This window comes from Phyllobates terribilis, unplaced genomic scaffold (assembly GCF_046119375.1).
Source record: "Phyllobates terribilis strain yellow unplaced genomic scaffold, ASM4611937v1 Scaffold_5__5_contigs__length_657084704, whole genome shotgun sequence".
Lineage (NCBI taxonomy): Eukaryota > Metazoa > Chordata > Amphibia > Anura > Dendrobatidae > Phyllobates > Phyllobates terribilis.
In genome coordinates, this window is record NW_027362765.1 from 75,044,292 (window position 1) to 75,064,636 (window position 20,345).

The 20,345-nt window shown below is 44.6% G+C and overlaps 1 pseudogene; it reads left to right on the forward strand.

Moving 5' to 3' along the window:
* LOC141271469 (uncharacterized) overlaps positions 1 to 20,345 on the forward strand; it is a 524,545-nt pseudogene that overhangs the window by 513 nt on the left and 503,687 nt on the right.

The following is a 20,345-nucleotide window of genomic DNA, read 5'->3' on the forward strand; positions in this document are numbered from 1 at the left end:
AGATCCTATGTCAGCGCGGAGTAAATCACCTCATGAGAGGAGTGAAGGCCGCACATCTGAACACAGCAAAGCAGTAGAAGAAATACAAGTATAATAGGAATATATACAACACGGCTGTGAACCAGACACAGGAATGAATCCTATGACCAACAACAAAGGCACCATTGATGCCCGTTTCACATTCAGTTTCCTCAGAGGGGCTGTAATAATGTGTAAAAGGGGGTGTTTATTATAGAGTTTGATGCCCAATGGCTGAACAGTTTGTGCCTGTGATGTGTGATCTGGGTATGGTGCTGGCACTGAAGCAGCACATCCCTAGTACTTCCAGGTTCAGCATTCAGTGAAGCACCTATTCACCCCGTCCAGATACTGTGGGGAAAATAGTATTTGATACACTGCCGATTTTGCAAGTTTTCCCACCTACAAAGAATGGAGTGGTCTGTCATTTTTTATCATAGGTACACTTCCAACTGTGAGTGACAGAATATTAAAATGTGATTTTCTGGATTTTTTTATGATTTCTATATAATTAATTTGTATTTTATTGCATGAAATAAGTATTTGATACAATAGAAAAATAGAATTTACTATTTGGTGCAGAAACCTTTGTTTGCAATTACAGAGGTCAGACGTTTCCTGTAGTTCTTCACCAAGTTTGCATACACTGCATCAGGGATTTTAGCCCACTCCTCCATACAAATCTTCTCCAGATCTTTCAGGTTTCAGGGCTGTCACTGGGCAACATTGAGTTTCAGCTCCCTCCAAAGATTTTCTGTTGGGTTCAGGTCTGGAGACTGGCTAAGCCACTCCAGAACCTTGAAATGCTTCTTACGGAGCCACTCTTTAGTTGTCCTGGCTGTGTGTTTCTGGTCATTGTCATGCTGGAAGGCCCAGCCATGACCCATCTTCAATGCTCTCACTGAGGGGAGGAGGTTGTTGGCCAATCTCTCACGATACATGACTCCATCCATCCTCCCTTCAATACATTGCAGTCGTCCTGTCCCCTTTGCAGAAAAGAAAGCACCCCCAAAGTATAATGTTTCCCCCACAATGCTCCACGGTTGGGACAGTGTTCTTGGGGTTGTACTCATCCATCTTCCAAACACGGCGAGTGGAGTTAGTCTCATCTGACCTCATGATCTTCTCTCATGTTTCCTCTGCATCTTTCGCATAGGCATTGGCGAACTTCAATCGGGCCTGGATACATGCTGGTGGGAGCAGGGGGACCTTGCATGCCCTGCAGGATTTTAATCCATGATGGCGTAGTGTGTTACTAACGGTAATGTTTGGGACTGTGGTTCAAGCTCTCTTCGGGTCATTGATCAGGTCCTCCCGTGTAGTTCTGGGCTGATTCCTTACAGTACCTTTCTCAGAATCATCCATTCCTTACCTGAAAAGATGAGATCTTGGCCATGGTGGAGAGATTGGAATGTGATTGATTGAGCGTGTGGACAGGTCTCTTTTATACAGGTAACGAGTTCAAACAGGTGCAATTAATACAGGTAATGAGTGCAGAGTAGGAGGGAGCCAGAATTCTTGCAGGTTGGTAGGTGATCAAATACTTATTTCATGCAATAAAATGCAATTCCTACGATAAAAATTACAGACCTCTCCATTCTTTGTAGGTGGGAAAACTTGCAAAATCGGCAGTGTATCAAACACTTATTTTCTACACTGTACGTCATAGGTAGGAGGGGATTTCTCTTTATTTAAAAAATCACGTGCAGGTATGCATAAGCTCAGGACAACCATAAAGTGCATGTTATTAATGCGACATAACGTTTTGACCTGGTCCCGGGTCTAGTTCTTATTGCTCTGGAGGGGAGCGACTTTATTGTACACTGCTCAAAATAATAAAGGGAACACTCAAATAACACATCCTAGATCTGAGTGAATGAAATATTCTCATTGAATACTTTGTTCTGTACAAAAGTTGAATGTGCTGACAACAAAATCACACAAAAATCATCAATGGAAATCAAATTTATTAACCAATGGAGGCCTGGATTTGGATTCACCCTCAAAATTAAAGTGGAAAAACACACTACAGGCTGATCCAACTTTGCTGTAATGTCCTTAAAACAAGTCAAAATGAGGCTCAGTATTGTGTGTGACCTCCTAATGAGGTTGCGGATGGTCTCCCGTGGGATCTCCTCCCAGACCTGGACTAAAGCATCCGCCAACTCCTGGACAGTCTGTGGTGCAACGTGACGTTGGTGGATGGAGCGAGACATGATGTCCCAGATGTGCTCAATCGGATTCAGCTCTGGGGAACGGGCGGGCCAGTCCATAGCTTCAATGCCTTCATCTTGCAGGAACTGCTGACACACTCCAGCCACATGAGGTCTGACATTGTCCTGCATTAGGAGGAACCCAGGGCCAACCGCACCAGCATATGGTCTCACAAGGGGTCTGAGGATCTCATCTCGGTACCTAATGGCAGTCAGGCTACCTCTGGCGAGCACATGGAGGGCTGTGCGGCCCTCCAAAGAAATGCCACCCCACACCATTACTGACCCACTGCCAAATCGGTCATGCTGAAGGATGTTGCAGGCCGCAGATCGCTCTCCACGGCGTCTCCAGACTCTGTCACGTCTGTCACATGTGCTCAATGTGAACCTGCTTTCATCTGTGAAGAGCACAGGGCGCCATTGGTGACTTTGCCAATCCAGGTGTTCTGTGGCAAATGCCAAGCATCCTGCATGGTGTTGGGCTGTGAGCACAACCCCCATCTGTGGACGTCGGACCCTCATACCACCCTCATGGAGTCGGTTTCTAACCGTTTGTGCAGACACATGCACATTTGTGGCCTGCTGGAGGTCATTTTGCAGGGCTCTGGCAGTGCTCCTCTTGTTCCTCCTTGCACAAAGGCGGAGGTAGCGGTCCTGCTGCTGGGTTATTGCCCTCCTTCGGCCCCCTCCACGTCTCCTGGTGTACTGGCCTGTCTTCTTGTAGCGCCTCCAGCCTCTGGACACTACGCTGACAGAAACAGCAAACCTTCTTGCCACAGCTCACATTGATGTGCCATCCTGGAGGAGCTGCACTACCTGAGCAACTTCTGTGGGTTGTAGAGTCCGTCTCATGCTACCACGAGTACAAAAGTCCGTCTCATGCTACCACAACATTCAAAAGTGACCAAAACACCAGCCAGAAAGCATTGGTACTGAGATGTGGTCTGTGGTCCCCACCTGCAGAACTACTCCTTTATTGAGTGTGTCTTGATAATTGCCAATAATTTCCATCTATTGTCTATTCCATTTGCACAACAGCATGTGAAATTGATTGTCAATCAGTGTTGCTTCCTAAGTTGACAGTTTGATTTCACAGAAGTTTGATTTACTTGGAGTTATATTCTGTTGTTTAAGTGTTCCCTTTGTTTTTTTGAGCAGTGTATATATTGTTTATATGTTTTCACTGACGGTATGCTGATTTTTTCCCGTCCCCTCCAGAGTGACTTTTAGATCAAGTCCTGGGACCAGGTCAAAACGTTCTGTCGTGTTAATAACCTGCACTTTATGCTTGTTCTGAGCTTATATCTACCTGCACATGATTTTTGAAATAAAAAGAAATTGCATTCATCACAAACGTGTAAGGTGAATTTGCCTAACTAGCTATCCCATGGGCTCACAAACTACTTCCACCTGCACCTCGCCTCTACTACTGTGTGCACGCCTATTCTCCTCTACTGTAGGGAGGAGTTGATCGCCGCATCACAGACTGAACACGTCACCAAAAAAAACAATGCTGTGACTACAGGGTGAGGGAACGCTGTAAGATGAGAGAAAAGCATTAGTAATGAATAGACAATCAGACAGGCTGATGCTGCATTCACACCAGAGCAGCTAATTAAGAGGTTTGCAACATGAGAGGAGCAAAATAATAAGTCATGCTAGCATTGCACAGGGTAACTTGCAACTGTCAGTTGTCCTCCATGCTAATTTGACAATCGGTGCCCTATGAGACCACATAGATGGCACATAGATAAGGCAGCAAAACAGGCACAAATAATGATACTTGAATCACTGTATTTCACAGCTGGTTTGAGGTTTTTATGTTTTAATGCAGTGTTTTTCTTTCTCCGAACATAACACTTCTCATTTAAACAAAAAAGCTCCATTTTGATCTCATATGTCCGTAAAACCTTGTTTCAATAGCCTTCTGGCTTGTCCAAATGATCTTTACTAAACAGCTAGTGGGCAGAAATATTCTTATGGAGAGGAGTGACTTTCTCCTGCCATGCATTCCAATGTTATTCAGTGGTTTGAACATGAACATTAGCTATTGTGAGAGAGACTTTTGTTGCTTAGAGGTTATCTTAGGTGTCTTCATGACCTCACCAACTGGTATACGCCTTGCTTTTTGGGTGATCTTGGTTAATTGGCCACTCCTGCATATAGTCGTTCTGACTTTGGATTGGTGGAGTCCAAACTCTTTAAAGCTGCTTTGGTAACATTATACAACCTAGTAAGCCTGAACAATTATTCTTCTGAGAAATCTCCTATATTAGTGTCATGATATGATACACGTCCACGAACTTATATTGTGAAGACAAGACTTTGATTGATCCTTGTCCTTTAAAACTGGTCCCTCACCGGATTATTATCTCATTGTTTGAAAACACCAGACTCTAATTTCACCTTCAAACTATCTGCTAATTCTAAAGGATGACAAACATTTGCATCTCGCAGACATGAGATATCGGATTATTTTCCTATTTCTTGACTCATTTGTTTTGATTTGCTTTGTTATCCACTTTTAGGACTAAAAAACTGATGTAGTTTTAGGTAAAATTTTTACAAAAATATTGAAAATTCTAAAGATTTCACTAACTTTAAAACATCCCTCTAGCCTTCCCTATATTAGACAGTTAAACCCTAGTATACAGGGCAACCAAGTTCTTCAACCCTCTAGGATTTACCAATAGCTATCGATTTAGTGGGTGGCTGTCTGTGCGGAGGTTTGTGGAGATTCCCCATTACTGGGCGCAGGCACCATTAATCCCTCAAATACTGCATCACATTCCAGGACACAGAACGTGTTCCCGTCTATATATTCTGTGATAAATCTCTGTATGCGACTGTAGTGAAGATAGGCCATTGTAATTTATATGTATTGTATACAATATGGTATGTCATGTCTAAGTCTCCATTTCTTCCACTGACTTCCGAATGTCTGTGAAATATAACGATCACCTTCATCCTGCTTGGGAAAACACCATTAGTAGATATCTTCCAGCTCTGACACTTCGCACACTTCTTTACTATGTAAATTCAGAGTGTAGTCTAGTTGGAGCACATGGCTGCTTCCCCAAATGAGAGACATCCTGGACATCTTGTGACTGTAACATCTTTCAGGCAAGATTCATATCATATATGTAATACAGTCCTGCTCATCGTTATTGGCACCAATGAAGTTTAAGTATATAATATGGAATATCTCCAGAAAAAAATTAATCAGGTGAAAGTTTTTTTGTATAGATCGCTCGTGTTAAATACAAAACAGCAAATGATAAACAATAATTTAAAACCAAAAACAATGGGAGGGAAAAATAGAAAAACCTAAAGCTTGCTGTGACAATGGTATTGGCACCTCTTACATTAATTTAGTATGGAAACACATTTTGACTCACTTATGGTAAATCACAAAACAGATTCACCGGTGATTGTCGGTGCCCATGTGACACGAATTAGTCAATGAATGATGACTTTAGTATTTTAAAAGCCACACGGTAGGCCCTGTTCCATTGTCACAATGGCGAAGACAAAGGAGCTGTCTGAGGACATTAGAACTGCTATTATTAGCAAACACAAGACTTCCAAAGGGTATAAGGCCATCTCCAAAGACCTTGGTATCGCAGTTCCAACAATGCGCAATGTTATTAAGAAGTTTGCCAAGCATGGAACCATCAAGAACCTCCCTGGACATGGGGGGAAAGAGGAGAATTGACAAGAGATGTCTTCGAAGGTTGGTGCGAATGGTGGAAAAAACACTTCGTCAAACATCCAAAGACCTCAAGGCCAATCTGGAACAGTCTGGGGCCATGGTTTCAACAAGTACCATACGCCGCACACTAAACCAAGTAGAACTTTGTGGGTGAAGGCCAAGGAAGAAAACGTTGCTTAAGAAAAGACATGAAAAGGAATGACTGATCTTTGCCAAAGAGTATCTTGACAAATCACAATCCTTCTGGGAAAATGTTCTGTGGACAGATGAAACACAAATAGAGCTTTTTGGCTATGCAAAGCAACAGTTTGTTTACAAATGGCGCAATGAAGCTTATAAGGAAAAGAATACCTTACCAACAGTTAAGCATTGTGGAGGATCCATAATGCTATGGGAGTGCTTTGCTGTGTCTGGTACTGGAGGCCTTGACTGTATCACAGGAATCATGAAATCAGAGAATTATCAAAAGATTTTAGAGCGAAATGTCCTACCCGGTGTAAGAAAACTTGGTTTGAGTTGAAGATCATGGGTCCTCCAGCAAGACATCCAAAAGTACACAGGAAAAAATGGACTGTTTTAAAGTGTCCAGCAATGAGTCAATCCCATTTAAGATCTTTGGGGTGAGCTGAAATCTGCCATTGGGAAAAAGAACCCTGCAAACATTCAAGACCTTGAACAAACTGCAAAGGAAGAGTGGGAGAAAATTCCAGCTGAGAAGTGCAAGAAGCTTATAGATGGCTACAAGAAACATTTGCAGGCTGTCATCAATGCCAAAGGGTGTGCAGCCAAGTATTCATTAGGGGGGCCTTTATTGCTGCACATGCTGTTTATTCTGTTTCTTTTTTTAAATTGCTACATACTGTATAAGTTGAAAAACAATGTTTTATTGTTGTATTACTTTTGGACCACTAATTAAAAAATCCTGATGATATAACTGTGGTACATTTCCATTTATTTATGAAGATGTTGCACAGTCTATGAAAAAAGTAAATAGTGCCAATAATGGTGAGCAGCACAGTATGTCACATACCATAGTAGAAGGGGGTAGGGGGCGATGTGCATGTGTAATGAAGGACCCTCCTATGGGTGGAACCAGGAAGGAGGAGAATAATGTTCCATCCCCAAAGATGGGCTATAAATAATGAATAGATTATTTCCCTTACATTTATACAAGTTGGGGATCCAGGTCAATTGGACTTGTGCACATGTCCATGGGAGCAGGGAAGGACTTTCTTACACAGGACTGCTAAGTATAGAACTTTCCTGCTTTTTTAACCTTTTCATTTTATAACTATTTTTGCACCCTTCGTATGTCTGTTATTTCCCTATTTTTTCACTTATTAAGCACTGTACCTTTTGTCTATTAAGGCCTAAAACCTTAATAGCTCTCCCTTATTGCCATAAAGAACCTAAGTGTCTCCGTAAAGACTAATAAGTACTTTGTGCATGTGACCTGTGTATGGCCTGTGGGCTGTGAGTACATTGTGTGCATGGCATCCGGTCCCTTCCGGTTAGTAGTGGCAGCTTTGAGCGTGTTTTACGTGTGGACTGGTTGGTGGTGCATTCTATGATTATTCTGTAGCCTAAATGAGGGGCGAGTGTGAGATTGCGCTGTAGAGTGACGTGGACCCCATTTAGTGCAGTCATCTTCATCCCACATCACAGAGGAGGTTAAGTAAAGGTCTGACAGTGACTATAATTGAATTGTATGTTATACTGGGGGCAGGACTATGCGTATTTGTGGATGTAGTGATCATGTGAAGCAGATAACATACTCTGGAGATTTCTTACATGGGACTCTATGATTTTATATCTGCTCATCTTCTCCCCATTCAGGTCCCTACAATATTGGATCCTCTCAGTGGAGATCTTCTATATAAGAGCGTTTTCCTGATTGACCTGTCAAGAATGGATAGGGACAGAGAAAAGATGATGGAGAGGATATTACACCTTACCCTAGAGATCCTCTTCCGGCTTACTGGAGAGGTGAGAGATTTTGACGGTGTCACATCACAGTTGTGCTCAAAAGTTTACATACCCCAGCATAATTTTTGCTTTCTTGGCCTTGTTTCAGAGAATATGAATGATAACAAAAAAAACTTTTCTTCTCTCACGGTTATTGGTTGGGTGAAGCCATTTATTGTCAAACTACTGTGTTATCTCTTTTTAAATCTTAATGACAACCAAAAACTTCCAAATGACCCTGATCAAAAGTTCACATACCCTGGTGATTTTGGCCTGATAACATGCACAGAATTTGACACAAATGGGTTTGAATGGCTACTAAAGGTAACATCCTCACCTGTAACCTGTTTGCTTGTAATCAGTGTGTGTGCATAAAAGCTGAGTGAGTTTCTGGGATCCAGATAGACTCTTGCATCTTTCATCCAGCCACTGACATTTCTGGATTGTGAGTCATGGGGAAAGCAAAAGAATTGTCAACGGATCTACGGGAAAAGGTAGTTGAACTGTATAACACAGGAAAGGGATACATAAAGATATCCAAGGAATTGATAATGCCAATCAGCAGCGTTCAAACTGTGATTGACAGATGGAAAATCAGGGACTCTGTAAAAACCAAACCACGGTGAGGTAGACCAATAAAAACTTCGGACACAACTGCCAGAAAAATTGTTTGGGATGCAAAGAAAAACTCACAAATAACATCAGCTGAAATTCAGGACTCTCTAAAAACTAGCGGTGTGGCTGTTTCAAGATGCACAATAAGGAGGCACTTGAAGCAAAATGGGCTGCATGATCGAGTCGCCAGAAGAAAGCCATTACTGCACAAATGCCACAAAGTATCTCGCGTACAATATGCCAAACAGCACAGAGACAAGCCTCAAAACTTCTGGAACAAGGTAATTTGGAGTGATGAGACCAAAATTTAACTTTTTGGCCACAACCATAAACGTTACATTTGGAGAGAGGTCAACAAGACCTATGATTTAAGGAACACCATTCTTACTGTAAAGCATGGAGGTGAATCGTTGATGTTTTGGGGATGTGTGAGCTACAATAGCACAGGAAACTTGGTAAAAGTTGAAGGAAAGATGAATGCAGCACATTATCAGCAAATACTGGAGGCAAATTTTCACTCATCAGCCCGGAAGCTGCGTATGGGACGTACTTGGACGTTCCAACATGACAACGATCCAAAACACAAAGACAAGTTGACCTGTCAGTGGCTACAGCAGAACAAAGTGAAGGTTCTGGAGTGGCAATCTCTGTCTCCTGACCTCAATAACAGTGAGCCACTCTGGGGAGATCTCAAGTGCGCAGTTCATGCTAGACAGCCCAGGAATTTACAGGAACTGGAGGCTTTTTGCCAAGAAGAATAGGCAGCTTTACCATCTGAGAAAATAAAGAACCTCATCCACAACTACCACAAAAGACTTCAAGCTGTCATTGATGTTAGATGGGGCAATACACGGTATTAAGAACTGGGGTATGTGAACTTTTGATCAGGGTCATTTGGATGTTTTTCGTTGTCATTAAGATTTAAAAACAAAAAACACAGGGGTTTGACAATAAATTGCTTCACCCAACCAATAACCATGAGTGGAGAAAAAGTGTTTTGTTATCATTTATATTCTCTGAAACAAGGCCAAGAAAGCAAAAAATTCTGCCATGGTATGTAAACTTTTGAGCACAACTGTACATCATTCTTCTATATTTTTATATGGGAATAACAGATGGAGAGAGCTTGAGAGGTGAGGACTCTGGAAATGTCTGTAGTGAGATTTATTAATGTGTCTCTCCATAAGCAGGATTATACAGTAGTGAAGAAGACCGCTAGTGAGCGCTGTCAGGCCCCTGTGTCTGAGGGATGGGGAAGACCCCGGAGCGCAATTATGGAGCTTCCACCTCACCCACTGATTCATGAGGACATCAATGACCAGAAGATCCTAGAACTCACCTACAAGATGATTGAGCTGCTGACTGGAGAGGTGACACTGCTGGGAATGCTGGGATATTATACAGTAACGCTATCAAGGGATCGAGGGATGACGGTATCATTGTATGTGTCAGGTTCCTATAAGGTGTCAGGATGTCACCGTCTATTTCTCCATGGAGGAGTGGGAGTATTTAGAAGGACACAAAGATCTGTACAAGGACGTCATGATGGAGGTTCCCCAGCTTCTCATATCACAAGGTAATAGACAAGACTAAATACACACGGCCTATAATTATCTGCATGTAAATAATGAATTCAGTCCCTGTATGCTTTTCCTACAGATCCAACCAGTAAGAGGATAACACCAGAGAGATGTCCCGATCTTCTTCTTTCACAGGACTGTAAACAAGAAGATCCCAATGTTCCTCAGGATCATCAGGTAGATGGAGAGAAGGTGTCATGAAATCTTCACTGTGATGTGTTAAAGGGTGTGAATGTCTTGTGATTAGTCTTGTTTTATCCACCAGTATTATACACTGAGCGGCCATTTTATTAGAGACAAACCGGCCATTTCTCAACTGAAACTTAGAAACATGACCAAGGCATCAAGTATGAAATGATCAGTTTTCAGAATGTGAAGATTAAACAATCTGAATGACTTTGCACAAGATAATCATTGCTAGATTGTGGGATGTTTACTTGCAATGATGTCAAGAGAATACTGAGAAAAGAGTGATAAAAGAAAAACATCACTAATATTAGATCTTGTGGATATAAGCAACTCATCAATGAAGATATCAAGGATTGTTCTGAGAACAGGTGGTGCACAGTCATGCAAATTGCAAATTGTAGATGAATACTAATATGTCCGGATCCACTCATCGCTCCTTAGCACAATTGGTCTATATCAGCAGATGACCAGTTCCAGTACCATTGCTTTCCAGCAAACCAGAAAAAAAAACTTAATCGGGCAAAATAAAGTAACAATTATATCACATAGCAGTGGAAAACATTATCTGCTCGGATGAGATTTCTGTTGCACCGTGCTGGACACTTGGGCTTACCTATGTATTGTGTCCGACCAAGTTCATCTCTTCATGTTAGCTGTTAACTGTACAGTAAAATGTCACAGGGGTAATGTAGTCATGGATTGCTTCCAGTATAAAGGTCGCACAGACAAAAATGTTGCACTGTGACTCTAGCACCAGTGAATTGGGTTCCTCAGGGTGTGTGTTGTTAATTTCTGCAGATGTTTTCCTGTATAACTACATCTAATCAGATGACAGTCACCCCAGAGGTAATCTATAGACAAGGGACGATTCTGTTAATGTTAGAAAAATAAACTGAATCCTACTGATGAACTTGATGTAACTTATAACGTAATATAGTTTGTCATTCACATGTTGTGTTTCGAACACAGGCACACACTGAATGGTTTCATGCGGCGACACATAACTTATACAATAATCAGCAGTTACATTCATTAGTTGTCTCCATCTTTCCTGATGGCTCTTTCCTTTTCTTCTCCATGCTGCCCACTCCCAGTGTACAAACTGTCCCCTGACTTGGCTATCTAGACTTCTTTATCTAAACTCCAATACCTGTAGCTGACTCGCCTAGGGGGATATATGGGGGAGACTCGGTACCCGGGCATTTACCTTCTTTGTAGGATATCACGGTAGTAGGCTCCCGGGCCCATCCTCTGGGTCACTCTTTAAAAGGGGTTTTGTTAACAGTTTGTCTTGTGACGCCACCTGTGGTTTCTGGTAATGGTTACCAGCGCTGCTGCAGACCTCCGGGGGGTGATGGAATGGCAGCTAGGATGTTTCTGCTCCCCACAGGCGGAGCGGGCCCCCGGGGCAGGGTTGATAGAAGGGATGCAGGTGAGAGATGACCCGGTCGGGTCAGGGGGAATGACGGACACGCACACGGGGGTACGCTTCAGTACCTTTACTGGTGTAACGGCAGGTATGGTCCAGGGTACTTGCTAGGAAGGGTGCACTTCAGGACTCTCCCCAGTGAGCGGGTATCAGGCCTCCTGATCCGTGTCTTCCTCTCTCTAAGCTTCTAGCCAGCCTGGAACTTGGCCTAGCTTCTATGTTGTGTTGCTTTCTCACCTGACCGCTTTGGTAGTAGGACTTTTCCTTGGCAACCACTATCCCTGGACGCCGGGGCCTTCGTGGTTCCTAGTCCTGTTATTGCTGGTAGCTTCAGGATGACCAGGGGTCTGGAAGCCTCCTGGTATGCCGGTTGTCCCTACTGGGTGTAGAGAACCCTGTAGGCGCGGACCCGGTGTCCGGCTTGTGTCTTGGGGTGAGCCTGTGATGCTCCTCTGCCCCCTGCCCCCTCAACTCCTCTCTCCTCTCTCCTTACCTCGGCCACACTCGGGGCCCTCAGTACACAGCAGCTCACGTGCTGCTTCTTCACTGCTCTCAGTGTCAGCACACTCTCTCTCAGACTGAGAGACTCTCTAACTGCCTAACTCCACCCTCCAGTATATATATCCCTGACAGTGCTCCCTCTGGTGGTATGAGGTGGAAGGGTGGAGGTGTTTGTTTGTAGTGAGGGCCTCTTGTGTAGAAGGCCGTCCATGCACCCTTTTGGGTCCTGTGGTACCTGTGGTAGCAGGGTGCCACATAGCCTCTGTCCTTGATGTCTTAGGGTCCTCACATACCCTTGGATATCTTTCTTGACCTCTGGCTCAGTATCACTAGAAACGCTACTTCCTCACCAGATCTCTGACCAGGTCCCATGTCTTACCAGCTATTCTCTAATTATTAAGACATGTATCAGTATCAGTGTCCATTTAGGAGCACAATATCCTCATCCTTCCTTATCACACACACTCTGTTCCAGTGTCCTCCTTGCTTCTCAGTCTCTCACTTCTCTCTTTAACTGTGATTCTACAGGTGAACTCTAAACGCACCCAGGGGTCTATTTTAGTAATCCTCTCCCTCTCTCCCAAATTTGTCTGCATATTTAATATCATGCCTCAGATGCCAACAATGAGCAGTAAATGGTGCCACAACCTCACTCTACAGAGCTCCACATAGGAAACTTGCACTACAACTACAGTCTACTGTGTATTCGGTACAATTAATTTACACCTCCTGTAACTCTCCCCTGCCCAGCTGCAGGGCTGACCCTCTGTAACTCTCCCCTGTCCAGCTGCAGGGCTGACCCTCTGTAACTCTCTCCTGCCCAGCTGCAGGCTGACCCTCTGTAACTCTCCCCTGCCCAGCTGCAGGGCTGACCCTCTGTAACTCTCCCCTGCTCAGCTGCAGGGCTGACCCTCTGTAACTCTCCCCTGCTCAGCTGCAGGGCTGACCCTCTGTAACTCTCCCCTGCCCAGCTGCAGGGCTGACCCTCTGTAACTCTCTCCTGCCCAGCTGCAGGGCTGACCCTCTGTAACTCTCCCCTGTCAGCAGCAGGGCTGACCCTCTGTAACTCTCCCCTGCCCAGCTGCAGGGCTGACCCTCTGTAACTCTCCCCTGCCCAGCTGCAGGGCTGACCCTCTGTAACTCTCCCCTGCCCAGCTGCAGGGCTGACCCTCTGTAACTCTCCCCTGCCCAGCTGCGGGGCTGATCCTCTATAACTCTCCCCTGCCCAGCTGCAGGGCTGACCCTCTGTAACTCTCCCCTGCTCAGCTGCAGGGCTGATCCTCTGTAACTCTTCCCTGCCCAGCTGAAGGGCTGACCCTCTGTAACGCTCCTCTACCCAGCTGCAGGGCAGACCTTCTGTAACTCTCCCCTGCCCAGCTGCATGGCTGACCTTCTGTAACTCTCTCGTACCCAATTGTAGGCCTAACCCTCTGTAACGCTTCCCTGTCCAGCTGCAGTTCTGACCCTCTGTAACTCTCCCCTGCCCAGCTGCGGGGCTGATCCTCTGTAACTCTCCCGTGTCCAGCTGCAGGGCATGATCCTCTGTAACTCTCCCCTGCTCAGCTGCAGGGCTGACCCTCTTTAACTCTTCCCTGCCCAGCCGAAGGGCTGATCCTCTGTAACTCTCCCCTGCCCAGCTGCAGGGCTGACCCTCTGTAACTCTCCCCTGCCCAGCTGCAGGACTGACCCTCTGTAACTCTCTCCTGCCCAGCTGCAGGGCTGACCCTCTGTAACGCTCCTCTACCCAGCTGCAGGACAGACCTTCTGTAACTCTCTCCTCCCTAGCAGCAGGGCTGACCCTCTGTAACTCTCTCGTACCCAATTGTAGGGCTAACCCTCTGTAATGCTTCCCTGCCCAGCTGCAGTTCTGACCCTCTGTAACTCTTCCCCCCTAGCTGCAGGGCTGACCCTCTGTAACTCTCCCCTGCCCGGCTGCACGGCTGACCCTCTGTAACCCCCTTGCCCAGCTGCAGGGCTGACCCTCTGTAACTCTCTCCTGTCCAGCTGCAGGGCTGACCCTCTGTAACTCTCCCCTGCCCAGCTGCAGGGCTGACCCTCTGTAACTCTCCCCTGCCCAGCTGCAGGGCTGACCCTCTGTAACTCTCCCCTGCCCAGCTGCAGGGCTGACCCTCTGTAACTCTCCCCTTCCCAGCTGCAGGGCTGACCCTCTGTAATGCTTCCCTGCCCAGCTGCAGTTCTGACCCTCTGTAACTCTTCCCCCCTAGCTGCAGGGCTGACCCTCTGTAACTCTCTCCTGCCCAGCTGCAGGACTGACCCTCTGTAACTCTCCCCTGCCCAGCTGCTGGGCTGACCCTCTGTAACGCTCCCCTGCCCAGCTGCAGGACAGACCCTCTGTAACTCTCCCGTGCCCAGCTGCAGGGCTGACCCTCTGTAACTCTCCCGTGCCCAGCTACAGGGCTGACCCTCTGTAACTCTCCCCTGGCCAGCTACAGGGCTGACCCTCTGTAACTCTCCCCTGCCCACCTGCAGGGCTGACCCTCTGTAACTCTCCCCTGCCCACCTGCAGGGCTGACCTTCTGTAACTCTCCCCTGCTCAGCTGCAGAGCTGACCCTCTGTAACTCTTCCCTGCCCAGCTGCAGGGCTGACCCTCTGTAACTCTCCCCTGCCCAGCTGCAGGACTGACCCTCTGTAACTCTCTCCTGCCCAGCTGCAGGGCTGACCCTCTGTAACGCTCCTCTACCCATCTGAATGGCTGACCTTCTGTAACTCTCCCCTGCCCAACTGCAGTGCTGATCCTCTGCAACTTTCCTCTGTCCAGTTGCAGGGTTGACCCTCTGTAACTCTCCCCTGCCCAGGTGCAGTGTCCACCTTCTGTAACTCTCCCCTGCTTCGCTGCAACTCTCCCATAACTTTCACTTTTACAATAAACCATAGCATTAACCATATAATCACAGTACTTTTCATCAGTGTCATGTAATAACAATATATGTTCCATTCCACACAACTTTTCCATCTGTCTGTAACTTTTACACTTTGTTTCAGGGTAAAGATCTGACCCATATTAATACTACAGAGACATATGTGAGGGGTAATGAGCAGTGTAAAGAGGAGATTCCTACAGATAACCGCACAGGTGAGTAGTATTGTTTAAAAATAAAAAACACATTTTGACAATATTTTTGCCTCTAAATAGACCGCATTTTTCAGACTATAAGATGCATCGGACCATAAGATGCACCTACATTTCAGAGGAGGAAAATAGAAAAAAAAATTTAAGTAAAAAATGTGGCCATGATGCACTGTTATGGGTGAGGGGGTCTTCTGCTGACACTAGTATAAGGGTAATGTCCCCCAATTCTGTTAATATCCTCCATCCTGGTATATATGGCCCCTCCTTCCTGTTATACGTGGCCCCCATCCCCATCCTGGTATACATGGCACCCCTCATCCCCATCCTGGTATACATGGCACCCCCCATCCTGATATGCATGGCACCCCTCATCCCCATCCTGATATGCATGGCACCCCTCATCCCATTCCTGGAATGCATGGCACCCCAGTCCCCCATCCTGGTATGCATGGCACCCCAATCCCCCATCCTGGTATGCATGGCACCCCAATCCCCCATCCTGGTATGCATGGCACCCCTCATCCCCATCCTGGTATACATGGCACCCCTCAACCTCATCCTGGTATGCATGGCACCCCTGATCTCCATCCTGGTATGCATGGCACCCCATATCCTGGTATGCATGACACCCCCTCATCCTGGTATGCATGGCACCCCTCATTCCTCATTCTGGTATGCATGGACGCACGTTCACGATTAGTGACCCGGCATTATTGAGCCTCTGGGGCCTGGTGATGAGAAGAACAGGGGCCTGACCGGGCCCCCTCTGCTCACCAGACCCAATATGCCAGTAAGGGCAGTAATGCCCTGATGGTGGCTCTGGTTGTGAGGCAAAATAGTCAAGAGGTCCGGGTCTGTCCCATGAGAGCTCGTAATAGACAAAGGGAAAAGACAAAAGGTGTAAGTCAATCGGATGGTCAAAAAGTTAAATCCAAAGTTGGCAACAGAGGTCAGACTGCAACTCAGAGCACAGTGCAAGCACACACACCACTTAAGCAAAGCTACAATTGGCAAAGGTTTGACAATATTCATCGTGCTAAATAGCCCTGTAATCACCCAGATGAGATGACACCTGGAGGACATTCCACAGACCCAACCAAATAGGACGGCTGATCACTGATCACGGCTGATGTAATCACAATACTCACACCTCCGACTCCAATTGGGAGGTAGAGCTGTCACTCACAATCCTGAAAGCTCAGCCAGCCCTCGATCCCATAGGGCGGCAGAGATGTCATTCATGGCGTCCTTAGGACACCGTCAGTGGTGGAATCATGACATCGGAAACCTCTGATACAGAACGATATAGAAGAGAATTCAGGACAAGAGCGCTGCGGATAATGACCAACTAAAGAATAAAATAAGCAGTCATTAAGGCATAAGACATTCATTCTACACGTTTCGATACAGTATTGGCATCTTCATCAGGTTAAATACCAGTTCAGTTTCAAGACACATAGACTGAATGTCTTACCAGTATAGGAACCTTGACTATATCTCCTATTCTTTGGATGGTCATTATCAGCAGCGCCCATGTTCTTCATTTTCTTCCATATCATTGTGTGTCCTGAAGTGTTGTTTGTCCGTTATCGCTCAGGAAAGGAGCAGCAGATGAGACCATAATTCTACAAGCCTTTCAATGGTCTTGTCTGTAGATCATAACCCCAGAAGGTGAGCACATCCTCCACTAATGTACCTATTTCTCCACCTTTTATTAGGTTTATTGCGCGTGAGGCACTGTGTCTATTTTGTAAGGTTTTTTTACAACAACTATTACCTCTGATACAGAAGGTCTAAACATTGCCAGTCAGTCAAACCCTGTACAAGAGAATTTTCTCAGCCTAAAAACCTCAATGACATTTTTCTTTACAAGCAGAATTTACTGGTTTAGGCCACGACCCCATTATCAGTATTTGGTCAGTATTCGGTCAGTATTTTTTCTCAGGAGTGGGTGATGAATGCACAATTGGTGACTTCTTTCTATTATACCTTTTCTCTAATTGTTCCTCACTTGGTTTTGGCTCCCACTCCCGAGAAAAAATACTGACCGAATACTGAACAAATACTGATAGTGGGGCCGTAGCCTTATACAGATATCTGTATAATCCAGTATTTTAGAAGATAAAATAAAGATGCAAAACAATTACAATAAACACAGACATAGTTTGTGCAATTGTACAACCTGTACAATACAGTGAGCACATTATTTATGGTGATATCTAAATGTGACCATGGTGCGTCCATTGTTTTTATCCATGTCAGATTCTATAATGGTAAAAAAAATCTTTATCCAGAATTTTTTTTTACCGTTCTAAAAAAGTACGTATCATAGAAACCAGAGGATCGCAACAATAATCAACTCAGCTAAACTTTTCCATCAGTTGTGCAACAAATCAGTTTGGGACATGAATTCCTTTTATCTGTTCAAAAAAACCAGAAACAGGCACATAAGACCCCCACACGCAAATGTAAACACAGCCAAAGGCCCGTTTCACACGTCCATATATTTCCGGTACCGGAGATATCCGTGTCGTGTGTGTCCGTGTGGGTCACATGTGTGGCAACCATTTGCCCCTCGTGTGCTGCATCAGGATCACACGGACAGGCGCAGTTAGCGCTGTTCCCAAGCACCGGGTGCTGAACACTGCCCTCATCATGGTTCCCTGCCGGCGCTGCGATCAGCACCAGCAGGGTCAATGATGAGAGTAATAGTATCTGCTCCCGCAGTGTCCCTCTGTAAAGATAAGATTAAAATCCTTATACTCACCTGTCCGGAGCTGAGCTCAGAGGCGGTGTCCAGTCACTCACTGAGCGCAGCTCCGGGGCCACTCACTGGAGCAGCTCATTCTCCCCGGCTCCTCTGCATCAGCGGTCAGAGGATTACAGCGGGGGATATCTCAGGACAGGTGAGTATATAAGGATTTTATTATTTTAATCTTATTTTTAAACAGGGACACTGCGGAAGATGACTACTACTACCCTCATCATTGACCTTGCTGGTGCTGATAGCAGCGCCGGCAGGAACCATGATGAAAGCAGCGTTCAGCACCCGGCACTAGGGAACAGCACTAACTGTATCGCTGATTCCCAGGCGCCGTGTCACACTGATGACACACGGATGTTATCCGTGTATGTTTAGCGTGAGACACTTTTGCGGACCCTACATCCGCAAAAAAATGGACACACGGTCCGTGGAAACACACTGACATGTGCGCAGACCCATAGATTTTAAAGGGTCTGCGTATGTCAGTGTCTCCAGTACGTGTGGAAACTGTCACCACACGTACTGGAAACATGGACATGTGAAATAGCCCTTAAGCTGTCCTCCAAAACAAAAGACATCCATTTTTTTATCCGATTTTTGGGTTAATTTTCGGATGATTTTCGGATTTGCGATTTAGTTTTTTCCTCCCTTTATACCACGAGCCATAACTTTTATATTTTTCCATCAACATAGCCATGTGAGTGATTGTTTTTTGCGGGACGAGATGTACTTTTGAGTTACACCATACATTTTATTGTGATGTACTGAAAATCAGAAAAAAAATTCCAAGTGTGTTGAAATAGCAAAAAAAAAAGTAGTTTCGCAATTGTTTTTTGGGTTTTTATTTATAGTGTTCATTTTACTATAAAAGTGACCTGGCAATATGATTCTCCAAATCAGTACTATTACGGAGGTACCAAACATGCCTCCTTTTTGTTTTATGTAAGTAGTGAAAAAAAAATTCAAAGAAAAATAAAAATTAAAAAATAAATAAAATATTCACTTGTGATGCCTTTTTTCTACAGCCATAACGTTTTAAATTTTTCGGATATAGGACTGTGTAAGGACTTGTTTTTAATTATATAATTTTGAGGTAGATACAATGTTTTGATCACCTTATTACATTTTTTTGTGTTGTTGCAGCGACTGAAAAACAGCAATTCTGGCATTTTGATTTTTTTTCTCGTTATGCTGTTTGCCTAGCAAATTAATTTATTTGATATTTTGACAGATCAGACTTCTACAAGTGCAGATATATCAAATATGTATTTCGTTTTTTTTTTATTTCTCAATTTTTAATGGGAGAAAAAGGAGGTGCTTTGAGCTTTTTATATAATTTTAATTTTTTATATTTAAAAAAAATGTCTTCTCACTGTATTTATGAGTTTCCTTAGGGGACTTGCACCTGCAATCACCCAATCATTTGTACTATATACAGCAGTGCCACAGTAGTGCTGTATATAGCAAAAATAGCGGTCACCTATGAACATCAGTCATAGATCTCTATCATATAAGCTAACGTTAGTGTTCATAAGTCCACCATCAGAAGGACACAGAAAAACGTGTATGCATGGCAGTACTTTGGTCTTTGTCTGTGAATCTGCCTAAAGAAATAACCAGCGGTTTATCTAAAGTAATTCAAATTGCAGATGTCTTTTTTGTGTGTCTGAATCTGAAAAATCACCCCTACACAGAAATTATGATTGTCCCATTTATCTGTTACCAAACTCCTGTCTCCACAAGAGTATATTATATCATCTTTCTGGTCCAGAACTTCAGGCCATGAAAGATTATAAAACAGACAATCTGAAAAAGGGTTCATCAGACCTTCCACATCACCAGGTTTCTATTTTGTTCGTATCAAAAGATGGTGGTCTCAGACCATGTATTGACATACTTAACATAATTACTGTAAAGAATCACAATCCTCTGCCACTCATCCCTTATCTTTATAACCAGCTGTTGGGAGTCTGTTGGTTCACCAAGCTAGATTTCAGGGGTGAGAATAACCTGATCCATATAAGAGAAGGAGATGAGTGTAAGATGGTGTTTAACACTCTTAAAGGTCAGTGTGAATATCTTGTGATGCCTTTTGGGCTAACCAATGAGCCGTACGTATGTTGCTACAAAAACTCAGAAACAATTCTCTATTTGCTAAACTTGAAAAATGTGTGTTTCTGGTGCAGCAGGTAAGTTTCTTGGGATATATCTTCCCCCCTGGTGGTTTCCGAATGGACCTCTCTAAAGTTCAAGGCTTTAAAGAGTGG